The following is a 12737-nucleotide window of genomic DNA, read 5'->3' as shown; positions in this document are numbered from 1 at the left end:
ATATTTATATCCCAAATTTTCTAATTATGTTAGTCATGATACAATATTCTAGGATACGTGCACTGGACATGATTTTTTAACTGATCATTACAATTATATTACTCTTAATATAATGTAAAATAAAATTCTAAATTGGAATATTTAGAAACTCTAACTAATAAAATTGAAGCAACGTATAAATATTCATAATCTACAATGAGATAGCATTATTAGATATGGATTATAAGTAAAATGATACTTACATACGACGAATGAAACTAAAGAAGCTACTGTGTTTGAAAAACCTAGGCAACAATGTGGTGGAGGATTTATGAGAATTTCTAACAATAAATCTATTTTTTACTTTTCTCCAAGAAATCACTGCAATGAATATATCAATATTAGTACCCTGTATTAAGGAAATAATATAAAAAAAGTATGACAGTGAAGAAAATATGTCAATTAGTAAGGAAAACAATGATAGAATTTAGAGAATAATGCATGTAATAATGACAAAAAGTAAGTCAAAGCATAACTACCTACTAACCTTCTCCCTAATATGTGACCTTCATACCCTCCTATCTAATGCATATGTATAAAAAAGAATCATAAATTTCTTAAAACAAATATATGACGAGCACGCACAACATATGAACTAAATTGCACATGAAAGTTACGCTATTAAAAAAAGATGATTTATAAATTAAAAATAATTTAACCTTCTACCCTAATTCGTTACCTCCATACCTTTCAATCCAATGCCATAACAACTTGATTTTTGATGATTTATGTGAAATGTTTATTTTTGTATGATTTGACCATTTTACTCCTTTTTGTAGTTATTTTGTGAGATTTTTGGGGTGTGGGGATGATTGACATGGGTCTTGGTGTGTTTCAATGTGATTTATATGATAATATGGTTTTTGGTGGCTTGAAAAGCCTTATATTTGACTCTAGTCAACATTTATTGATCTATGCATCAGATGACAAAATAGATTATGCTAGTAGATTTGGAACATTGATTCGAGGGTGGTAACATGGTTGGTGTAGTATTATGGCTTTTATATTTTATTTCGACCCTCGGTTTAAAAAGATGTAAAATTTAGTTTCGTGGGTCAACTTTCTAAAAATGATATTTTTTCATAACTATATTATCACCATTGATTCTGGAGCATTGAATTAGATAGGATTGCATAGTTCCTTTGCATTCGCGAGATTTCGGATGAATATCGAGGGTTCCACGGAGACTTGAAATTCTCCAAATCTCCAGCTAGTGTGCCACTCTTCTAGTGGACAATGTTACTTACAGCGCTCGATAGATCATACCAATTATTATTTACATGATATCTTGCAACTTGGAGCTTAAGCAATCTGGTGATCGCATATGTGAAGATTGGGTCCCTTAAATATTTTGCTATTTTCACCATTTTTGAGACTTGGAGCTTAAGGTTTCATAATTTTTAGCAATTTTCTTCATTTATAAGTTTGGTAAGCTCCACAATACCTAATTCAAAATACTTTCCTTCAATTTTATCATTTAAATCTTATTTCAAATGCAGATTTTAAAGTGAGACATTGGGGGATTTTGGTCCGGAAGACCTAAAGATTATAGTTTTTCAATTTAAACCTCAATTTCAACTTTTTTCCACTTATGTGAGTTTTCAATCTTATAATCATCATCATCATCATTATCATCCCCATTGCATTTGTTTTTACATTGTACTTTTAATTGTGTTGTATTATCTCCCTTGATGTATACCTGACAATGTGTATTTCTTCCTTTGTACTTATATGTGTAATATCTATATACTTATATTCCTCTTTTGTGTAGTTATGAAATATAAGAATATTATAGAAAAATTAGTGGAGATGGTATGGGCTACTGTTTGGGATATTTTCTGGTTGCAGGTGACATACCCTTAGTGTGTATTTTGTATGCTTTATTCTCTAGTAGTACTTACTTTTGGCTTTGGTACTCTAAGAACTCTGAGTGTTATTCCTCATTTAATGCCTATATCTGAGTATTGTATTCTGAGATCGAGAGTTCAACTTTCATCTATGTTACCTCCTCAGGTAGGAACTCAGCCAGCTAAAGTTGCTATACCTTCTACTCTTTAGTGAGCCATGACTCAGATGGTAGTGTATGAGACATTATTTTAGACTGTAGTGGATCAATAGAGGATAATGGGGTCTACTCCTTGAGCGTCTCAAGCAGGCTCCAAGAGAGTACGCCATCAGGACGAGTTTATAGGTTGATATGTGTGCGGTGTGGTTGGCATTTGGCCAAGAACTTCTTTCGCTGTGTGTTTAGAGCTACTCCTATTTCAGATGTGAGAGGTATAGGATCTACTAGAGGTGTCTGAGGCAAAGTTAGTAGAGCCATGGTGGTGGCTGTAAGGCTTTTCAGCTAGTTGGTGGTCGTGGACAGTGCTGTACTATACTCACCAGACCAGGCAGAGGCTTCCGACGTTGTTATCTTAGGTATCTTCTCCATTTATTTTAGATCTACATATATGTTATTTAATTTGAGATCGACTTTCTCCTCTGTGTCTGCATATTTTGCTTTGGGTTTTGGTTCTGTTTGTGAGCCTCTGATACGCCTAGTAGTATATCTACCCCTGCGGAAGACTCTTTAGTAGTGGATCGGGTGTACCGATCTTGTGTTGTAACTTTTGGTAGGCGTGTAACCTGGGTAGATTTGATTGTATTAGATATGGTAGATTGTGATTTCATCTTAGTATGGACTCGTTAGCTCTTTGTCACATTGTCCTAGATTATTATGCTAAGATCGTGACTTTAGCTCTGTCAGGTGTGCCAAGGATAGCTTGGAAGGGTTGATGAGTGGTGATTTTACCTCTCATTTGCACTCAAAATTCATCCACATTACTTGTTTTGAATGAATAAATGAGACATAATTGTGATTAAATACACTAATATCCCTATTTTGTAGGCACAAAGTTGATGAGATAGAAAGATGTGGATTGGGGCTGAAATGATCAAAATAAAGCAAGAAAGTGCAGATAATGACCTGGAGCAGAAATGACCTCAGTTACCATGGTCGTGGTCTAAGGACCGTGAGTACGGTCAGTCAAGTAGGTCAATAAGCAGCGATAGCAGAAGACGATGTGGTTGCAACAGAACCTATGAGATCGCGGTCTAGCAGAAAATTATAGCCCAGGGGCAGAAATAAAAATACACGTGGCTAATCCCAAATTGAACAAAAAGAAGACTCAAACCCTATTATTCATGATATTCCATCTTCCCCAATTTTGAACATTGTTCTAGGGTTTTAAGCCTCCATTCTTGGAGTAGAAAATATTGTATAAATTTTGGGTGAAGAATATTTCGGAGTAGCCTCTAATTGGAGGAATAACTCCCCTCCATTGGATATTTGTGGGAGTCCAAAGTTTGAAGTAACATTCACTTAGTGTTCACTAAATCATTTCAATGGAGATTATGGTTATATCGTTGCTTATTTATCTTATGTGTAGCTAGATCTCCCTCTTGGGGTAATGTATAAATAGGGATTAAAGTGTGTTTGGTTTGTTATTGTTAGCTTCTATTTAGTAGTTGTAAGGCCTCGAGAGTACACCCTGGATACCATATGGTTCTTACATCCCCAAAGGACCACAAGCTAACCTATGATCTGGTACCTGTTGTGTGCACTAAATAAAATAACAAAGACATGTGCGGAACTTTAACTAGAAATGCCATAAGGTTTTTAACAACTAAAAATTGATACTGAATCATAGTTTAACATGTATTAAACATACTGTAAATACTGATAAAGCAACTAATAATACGATTGAAAACTGATTATCTGTTTGTACTAGTCTGAAAGCCTCTAAATAGACTGACTGTGGAGTTGATGGGATAAGTACCCAACTAACTCTGGCTGACTACTGAATTGAAAAGAAATGCTGACATAAACATCATTGGTTTTCAGAGTATGAGGAATCACCACTACTACTACTGCTGGTGCACTGGGATGTCTAAGTACGATCGGGAACTTGAGCATCCAAAACTATGATACGAGACATCATAGTGCAAGAAACAAGTATGAAGTCAGTACTTTGAATGTACTGGTATACTAAATGAGGTTAGGCTGATATGCATGGGTTCATGAACATGAATAATACATGGCTAAATAAATAACATAAGATAACTGATACATTAGTATACGTGAAAGCTGTAAAATCTGAGGATGCATGACCAAGCATATAACATGATACTTAAATAATCTGTAAACTGAAGTACTAAAATACTGATACTGAATAACAGATAACTGTATGCTATGATCAAGCAAATCGAAACTATACTCTGTACTAAATACTGAACTGAGACTGTGGGAGCTAACTATAACCGACATGCCCCAATGTACTATCAAGGTCCAACCTGTAACCCCAGTTGGAAAGGCATTAATACCATGCCATTTTACTAACAATGGATGGGTGGATCTATAAATTGATGTCTCAAAGGACCAAAGTGTCAATCCTAAACTAGCGGGTAACTCCTGAGAGGTAGTCAAGCCTAAACTAATGGGTGAAGCCTTATATCCTATGATGGCTACGTAGTTCTAGAATACAAGGACTACTACAAACGACTCTGCCTAACTGATAGTAAAGCCGTCATCCCTACATTCACTTGGTGCTAAATCCTACTCCCAACTAAAAGACACTGAATACTGGACTGAACTAAGTTTAGCCAATTATGGTGACTGAATGAATTGAAAAACCTCATAACTATACTGAACCATTCTATAGTTACTGAAGACTAGATAAGCATTTAGATGTCAGGCATTCAAAACCCCCAGGACTTGATAGTAATAACAACAAAACCATACAAAATCTTAAGGACACGATAAGTAACCATTACTCAAAACTCAGTCCTTTAGGCATTTTATCAAACACTTGTAATTCATCGTTTAAACATGGGAATAGTTTTAGACATGTAGTAATATAATGATTTTGATACTAAATGCAATTTAAGGTACAAAGCAACGAGTATGCATCATTCAAACGTGTAGGGTTTAACTTCAACAACAAATCATGCATAAACATAATATAAAAATTAAAATTTGTGGGAATTCTTGGTTAAATTTAATGATAACAACTAAAAATCATTCTTTTAAACTTAAAATTGGGTTCTTAGACTCCATGGGTGAAAGAAACCCATGAATGCACATCTAACATACCTTAATTGAAGAATTCGTGAAGGTTCTTGGTGGTTTTCTTGAACTTGAGCTTGAATCTTTGAATGGCTAGGGTTTGTTCTTGAGAGAAAATGGTTTTAAATTGAGAAAATTTGAATAATAGATGACCAAATGTGCTTTTGGTGTCTTTAATCCTGTGTTTTTTGTGGATTAGGGCCATGGGAAAAGAGCAAACTATCCCTGGGAAATTAAAATTCATAACTAAAAACCGGATTAGACCCTCACCGCGATGCGCCAAGGCTGTTATCGCAATTTCCACCACGACGTGGTGCAATCGAGGTGAATCACTAGAAATTGGACAATTGTCGAATTGACCTTCTCCGCGACACGGTGACCTCCTTCATTGCTATACTTACCGCCATCCGGTCCAATTGCAGTGAGCTGCTATTTTAGGAAACCAAACGAGGTTCAAACCTCATTCAAAAAATCCAAAACTTACCCGAGACATGCTACTTACACCCCTGAACATGAATCAACTTAAAAACTTATGTCTCAGGGTCAGGAGGGTCACTTTAAAAATCCTCAAAGTTAGGAACCCCAAAAGCAAGACTAAGTCCCAACACTTAGCCAAATTTTTTGGTTCCAAGCCTCTTGTACATGTACTATTAGTTGGATTGAATTTAGAAAAGTGCGGGGTATTACAATATCTCCCCCTTTGGAATATTCATCCTCAAATGAGACTGATCAAGCATAGAATATTGAAGGATAGAGATTACATCCTGAACATGCATAACTGAAACATGATTACATAACTGAACTGATTCATAAATGCATAAAATAACATAAGACTGATTACAAGGTTGGAAATGAAAATAGAATAAAGATAATCAAAGAAAAACTATTACCTTAAGTTTAGCCTGAATTCGTGGAGAAAATATGAGGGTACTTGGTTCACACATCTACTTCTGCTTCCTAAGCGGCTCCCTCAACGAACTGGTTCCACCAAACACTTTAAGTAGGGAAACTTCTTTGTTCCTTCGTCTACGAATTTGGCAATCGAGGATTTCTACTGGAAACTCCTTATAAGAGAGATTGTCCTAAACGTCTACACTTTCTAAGGGCACTACAATAGATGGGTCCCCAATACACTTCTTTAGTAAAGAAACATGGAACACAGGGTGTACAAAAGCCAAATCTGCAGGCAATCCATGCTCATAAGCTACCTTTCCTAAGTGGCTCAAGATTCTGTAAGGGCCAACATATCGGGGACTGAGCTTCCCTTTTTTGCCGAACCTTTTCACTCCCTTCATGGAAGAGATTATCAAATATACATAATCACCAATTTCAAATTTGAGATCTTTTATTCTCACATCTGCATCAGATTTCTATCGGCTTTGAGTTGTCTTAAGCCTCTCTCTAATCAACTAAACTTTCTCCAATGCATCATATACTAACTCAGGCCCTATCAAAGCAGTCTCACCTACTCACCACGACTTTGTGGACTATACAATTTGGATCTGATACCAAGTTTGTAATGCCCTGAGAGTACACCTTGGAAGCCAGATGGTGCTTACAACCCCAAAGGACCACAAGCTAACCTATGAGCTGGTACCTGCTGTGAGCACTAAATAAAATAACAAAGGCATGTGAAAAACTTTAACTGGAAATGCCATAAGGTTTTTAAGAACTAAAAATCAATATTGAATCATAGTTTAACACATCTGAAACATATTGTCAATACTGATAAAGCAACTGACAATACGACTAAAAACTGACTATCTATTTGTACTAGTTTGAAAGCCTCTAAATAGACTGACTGTGGAGTTGATAGGACAAGTACCCAACTAAATATGGTTAAATACTAAACTAAAAAGAAATATTGACATAAACATCATTGGTCCTCAGAGTATAAGGACTCACCACTGCTACTGCTGCTGATGCACTAGGATGTCTAAGTACGGTCAGAAACCTAAGCGTCTGAACCTATGATATGAGACATCATAGCACAAGAAATGAGTATGCAGTCAATACTTTAAATGTACTGGTATGCTAAATGAGGTTAGGCTGATATGCATGGATTCATGAACATGAATAATACATGACTGAATAGATATCATGAGATGATTGATACAATGGTATACGTGAAAGTTGTAAAATATGAGGATACATGACCAAGCATATAATATGATACTTAAATAATCTGTAAACTGAAGTACTAAAATACTGATACCGAATAACGGATAACTGTATGCTATGGTCAAGGAAATCTAAAAATATAATCTATACTGAATACTGAATACTGAATTGAGACAGTGAAAGCTAACCATAACCGACATGCCTCAATGTACTATCAGGGACAACCTATAACCCCAATTGGAAGGGTGTCAGTACCGTGCCATGGGTACTAACAATGGCTGGGTGGATCCATTAACCAATGTCCCAAAGTACCAGGGTGTCAAGCTTAAACTAACGAGTGACCCTTGAGAGGTAGTCAAGCCTAAACTGACGGGTGACACCTCATATCCTACTTTGGTTACGTAGTTCTAGAATACATGTACTATTACTAATGACTTTACCTAACTAATGAAAAATCCATCATCCCTACATTCACTCGGTGCTAAATTCTACTCATAACTGAAAGACACTGAATACTAGACTGAACTAAGTTTAACCGTTTATGATGACTGACTGAACTAAAAAAGCTCATAACTATCCTAAACCATTTTATAGTTACTGAAGACTAGATAAGCAGATAGATTTAGTGAATTCAAAACCCCTAGGATTCGGTAGTAATAACAACAAGACCGTACAAAACCTTACAGACATGATAAGTAACCATTACTCAAAACTTATTCCTTTGGTCATTTTATCAAACACTTGCAATTCAAGGTTTAAACGTGGGAATAGTTTTAAGCATGTAGTAATATCATGATTTCGATACTAAAATACAATTTAAGGTACAAACCAACGAGTAAGCATCATTCAAACGTGTAGGGTTTAACTTTAACAGTAAATCATGTATAAACATAATATAAAAATCAAAATTCATAGGAATTCATGGTTAAAATTCATGATAACATGTAAAAATCATTCTTTTAAATTTGAAATTGGGTTCTTGGACTCCATGGGTGAAAGCAACCCATGAATTAACATCGAACATACCTTAATTGAAGAATTCGTGAAGGTTCTTGGTGGTTTTCTTAAACTTGAGCTTGAATCTTTGAAGGGCTAGGGTTTGTTCTTGAGAGATAATGGTTTTAAATTGAGAGAATTTTAATAAAAGATGACCAAATATACTTTTGGGGGCTTTAATCCCGTGTTTTTCACAGATTGAGGCCATGTGAAAAGACCAAAATGTCCCTGGGAAATTAAAACTTGTAAATGAAACCTGGATTAGACCCTCACTGCGACGCACCAAGGCTGTCATCACGATTTCCACCACGACACGGTACAATCGCGGTGACTCCCTAAAAATTAAACAATTACCGAATTAACCTTTACTATGATGCGGTGACCCCCTTCATCTCTATACTCACTGCGATGCAGTCCAATCACAGTAAGTTGCTATTTTGGGAAACCAACCAGGGTCCAAACCTCATCCAAAATATCCAAAACTTATAAGAGACATGCTAGTTATACCCCTGAACATGAATCAACTTAAAAACTTACATCTTGGGGTCGGGAAGGTCACTTTAAAAATCCTCAAAGTTGGGAACCCCAAAAACAAGAAAAAGTCCCAACACCTAGCCAAATATTTTGGTTCTAAGCCTTTTGTACATTTACTATGAGCTGGACTGAATTTAGAAAAGTGCGGGGTATTACAGTAGTTCATATCGATGGGTTTTATCATTGTTTGACCAATTTGGTTGGGATTTGTGGGTGAAAGCCCCAAACACCCATATGGGTTTGATGGGTGAAAGCTCCAAACTCTACAAAACTCAAATCCATCTTCGAAAGAAGGGCTTTGGATGAACTTTAGGAATCCAAATCATCCTTGAAAGTGGGATGTGGAAACCAAAGCAATGGTAGATAATTTTATGTGTAGCTTGCTAATCTATCACTATCTTAGACATAAGGGTGGTTGTGAAGTTAACTATACCATTGGTATTATCCTAGTAATAGGGATGCCTAAATTGCGGTTTGGTTACCAATTGTTGAACACACCCATTAGGTATTCGAAAGAATCAATGGGTAAAAGTTTGGTGTTTTGTTGAAAGACTAGCATCAAAACCTATAACCGAACCTAACCATATTTGACCTACTAATAATGAATTTAATTATTATTATTATCCATGTGTCACTTCCCTTAGTAATACATAATCCCAAGATCCGTGCCAAATTGCCTAGACTCTAATTATTCGTAGCCCCGAATTTATGCTAGAAAATCCCCTAAAGAAATATTAAGTGTGATATCTTTCAAACCCTTATTTTTATGCTTTTGAACTATTAGTTTGAATTAAGCTAGTGTCTATAGTTTCAAACTAATTTAGTCCCCACTTACATTATTCGTCGTGGATTCGGCCCCGACTCCAAAGTTGGGTAAATATATTGACAATGACCTCTTTGTAATTAAATTGACCTATAAGTTGAGCATTATCAAGGGTGTGCTTAATTCGATACCCAAGAGAGTTATATCTTTCCTTCAGGCTCATTGCTTGGTTGAGAGGGGTTGTTTGTCTTATTTGGATCATATTCGTGATATTAGAGTTGTTTCACCTCCCTCCTTGGATTTTGTTCAGGTTGTCCATGTGTTCATGGATGTGTTTCCTATGAATTTTCTTGGTATGCCCTTAGATCATGATATTTACTTTTTTTATCATGACCCAAATGGCCATGAGTGGCATCCACACCAATCTTCCTATGGAAAAACCATATAAACCGAACCATTATCCAATCACTCAGTCACTATTAAGATGATATTATTATAAAATCAACATAATAATCATAATCTAAGACTAATCGTTATTAATGCAGAAGTCGAACAAACTACTTACAAAAATCCCTAATACCCAAAAGTAATCATACAAGAACTACTAACAAAAATCATGTCTAAAGAGATATCAAAAAATAAAGTAAATAAAGAATGTGTCCATTGTTTGAAAGATGGACAAGAACAAATAAGATGACCCATAACAGGCTGAAGATGGAGTGCTCACCCTTGGATCAAGATCTGCTATCAAACTCTAAAGGTGAGGTCATGTATGAGCATCTAGAACACTTTCTGCACTCAATAAAAGAAGAGTACAGGGTAGTATCAGTACAAACCACTACGTACTGATAGGTATCATAGGCCAACTCTATTTAATAGCATGTACACAACATAAATCAGATAATAAGTAGACCGGCATCATCACATAACAAATATTCAATGAATCAACAATACAATAACAACAGGTCAAATAGTGCTCACAAATAAGCCAGATAACCATCAAGAGTATCAACCATACTGTAAAAATCTACAGAATCAATACAAAGACGTACACACATACTATAGACTTATTTTTTCACAAATAGTCATGACCTGCAAGGAACAATCTATGTTCATGTACCATACTGGCGAGGAACCCGATCCAACATATACATATCCGTACAGGCGTGGTACCCAATCCAACATATACATATCCATACCAGCATGGTACCCGATCTAATATTTACATATTCGTACCGTCGTGGTACCCAATCTAATATATACATATCCGTACCGACGTGGTACCTGATCCAACATATAAATATCCATACCTGCATGGTACCCGATCCAACATATACATATCCATATCGATGTGCTACTCGATCCAACATATAAATATCCGTACCGGCATTGTACACGATCCAACATATACATATCCGTACCGGCGTGGTACACGATCCAACATATATATATTCGTGCCAGTGTGGTACCCGATCCAACATATACATATCCATACCGGTGTGGTACCCGATCCATCATATACATATCCATATCGGTGTGGTACCCAATCCAATATATACATATCCGTACCGGCGTGGTACTCGATCCAACATTGATATATCTGTACTGGCATGGTACCCGATCCAACATAAAAAAGTAATATCACTATCAAATTTACACTATCTCACAACATACAAAACAAATGTACCAAGTTTACAAGTACACTTAAAGTCACAAGAAAATTCCCTCAAGTAAATTTTCAATAATCATTTATATACGCATCAACAGTCCAAACATCAACAATTTCAAGCACATCCGAATACCAATCAACAAGTATCTAATTTAGGAGCATACACATAATTAAGTCGAGTCTAAACTCCAATTAAACCATAACCTGCCTCAATTGAAGAATCCAAATGCAAGTTAATTTAAAAGGGCCTTGCCCTTCCGTAAAGCTTTTGAATGGTCAAAATCTGTTCAAATATATAATCTACATAAGATAAATGGATCGTAGAGAATAATAAATGAAATATTAAAGGAAATATTAAATGAGAAGAAGTAATTTAAAACAACTTACAAGATTTTATTCAAACTTTAAAACATTACAAGAGAAGAGCTTAGGCAGGCGGAAATATTTCTTGTCTAGGAAATTTTTCTGATTCCTTCTCTAATATTACAACAAGTCTTATATAGACAAGGGAGATATAATACATTACATCTAATACATACAAATGTAAGGCTAAGATTATTTCTTAGTGCTGATGTTTTTAGCTTTTAAAAAGTTGATTGATTGCTTTGTACTTTTGCTTTTGGAAAGCATTTGGTCATACAAATTCCATTTAGCTTTTTGAAAAGATGATTGAATTCTTTATCCTTTTGTTTTTGGAAAAGCATCTGGTCCTACGGATTCCAGTTAGGAATAGTAAAATGCCCTTTCAGAAGTAATTTCGGTTCTTTGAACCTCTACTCCTTTGAAGGGTCATTTCCCTATTCTTAATAGGGGTCCAAATAGGCCATAGCTATCCCTTTAGGATTTAGCATATCACCATTGTTATCACTACTTCCTGTGGAGGAAGCTTCTTCTAGAAGTTGTAACACTTCTTCTTCATTGGTGTCTTGGCTGTCCATATCTTGTAAAGCCTTCTTTAGTTTTTCTTTTAATTCCTTCTTATTTTGTGAAGCACTGGTTGAGGAAGCTGTTTTTTTTGCTTTGTCTGGAGTTTTCGGAGCTACTGGCTTGGGAGTCCAGCCTTTGACCTTTATCTCTTTTGATAAATATTTGATTCTGTCTTGCTCTCCTTTAGCAAAGTTCCAGGAAATAATGTAGGAGACTCGCTTTTTGATGAAGAATTTGCACATCTGAATATGTTTTGGGAGGGTTACACACCCTTCTTTTGAACAGAAATCAGTGAATCGATTTAAGAATTGTTGGGGAAGGATTTCTTTGATCCCTCCAAAATATATCCACCATTCATAGAACCATCTAGGAATAATGGCATCTACTATAGCTGGATAATATTTAATAAACCAGGTGTGTCCTGGTCTTACATATAAAAAATTGAACCATGCCGACTTATAGTCGTACCAATTGTAGGTTTGGGGCCTATGGGGCATGGATAGTGCAATTGGTGTATGCAGGTGATCTACGAACCAGTTGAAAGGAGTTAATACTCTTTTGATGGTGAATCTAGAATAATC

The sequence above is a fragment of the Capsicum annuum genome, chromosome 10 (assembly GCF_002878395.1).
Source record: "Capsicum annuum cultivar UCD-10X-F1 chromosome 10, UCD10Xv1.1, whole genome shotgun sequence".
In the NCBI taxonomy this organism is placed as follows: Eukaryota; Viridiplantae; Streptophyta; class Magnoliopsida; order Solanales; family Solanaceae; genus Capsicum; species Capsicum annuum.
Note: the sequence above shows the minus strand (reverse complement) of the source record.